The following is a 1482-nucleotide window of genomic DNA, read 5'->3' on the forward strand; positions in this document are numbered from 1 at the left end:
GGAAACCAAAGTACTCAGAGAAAACCTGCCCCAGCGCCACTTTGTCCACCACAAATCCCACTTGACCTGACCTGGGATCGAACCCGGGCCGCCGCGATGAGAAGCCAGCGACTAACCGCTTGAGCTGTGGCGCGGCCTAGGTTTAGTATAGTCCTATGTATTGCTGAACCGGTTTATGTGCTGGCCTGTAGAACAAGCCCTCCTCTTCAACAACGAAATAAACTGGCAGCAGCATACCTGAAACACGAAGGTCTCCTCGAAGTAAGGCTCTTTTCACACTATACGGTTTTGACCGCACGGCAAAAACTCGAACGGAGAAAATCCGAATGGGCACCAAGTTCACGGTTGCACGTTTTCTTTTTCTGGGCGGTGTCCCAGCCGCGACTCGAACAGACCACCTCCCGAACACAAGAGTAGAGCTTATCGCTAGGTCAAACCATTAAATCCAACGTTTCGGAGGAACATACTGTGCCCTCTTTTGGAGGCACGCATTCATTTCGCTTTCCTGCACCGGGCACGGCCTGCTAGTGGTCACAAAACCCTTCACCTTACGCCACTCATACACGGAGAAACCGAGGTTTGAAATCGAATTCCGGCAGAAATTGGTCTTCGTGTTCTCGGCTTACTGCAGTATTTATGAGATAAGGGGTTAGCCTGGAACCTAACGCCCTCAGTCCCAACCATCTAACGCGTTTCCAATACACGACTGTCCCACGGGAAGCTGATGCAATCTGCAACGGGCAAAGGTCAGAGTAACTCTCCTTAACATCCTGTTGCGGGTCGGTCTCCACCACGTGGCTTGACCTTGCAGGCAGGGCTGAAGTACTGCCGAACTCTAGGCAAATCTGATGGAGTTCTGTGACGCAATCATCTGCACCAGCGGGATGACGGTCTTTGCGGGTCATGTGTCGGCCTTGTAGCGTGCAGGAAACAGATGTGAAATGCACAAAAACGTCTCTAAGAAAACCTCGAAAGTAAAATAATATTTGAGAGATTTAGTCATTCATTGGAAGATAATAAGATAGACCTCACATAAAAAGGTGTGTTTGTGGATTAATCTGGCACGGTGACAGAAACTTGGGATTCCACAAAAGACGGGCAATTTCTTGCCTAGCCAAGCGACTGTTGTCCTTCGCTTAACTATGCTCAATGGAGTTATCCAGTTAATATAGTAACACATATTGTGGCATGTAGACCCGTTGCTAGGTAACGACCGCAAAATATGCAACTATACAAGGTGTGTCCCAAAAGTCATGAAATATATTTCTTTCCCGCGCTCCTCCGGTTGGGTTAGGGAGGGGGAGGCCTTTAGTTTCACAGCGCGCCCAAGGTCAGTCTGCTCGAGCATTGGAGGCGTCAGTATCACTGATTTAGTGCACCTGTGTTTTGTGACCACGTCACGGCGCGCGATAGCGGATACTTTCGAACAACGTTGGGCGGTCAAATTCTGCACAAAGCTCAACAAAAAAACTGCCGAAACTC

The sequence above is a fragment of the Cryptotermes secundus genome, unplaced genomic scaffold, assembly GCF_002891405.2.
Source record: "Cryptotermes secundus unplaced genomic scaffold, Csec_1.0 scaffold1705, whole genome shotgun sequence".
Lineage (NCBI taxonomy): Eukaryota > Metazoa > Arthropoda > Insecta > Blattodea > Kalotermitidae > Cryptotermes > Cryptotermes secundus.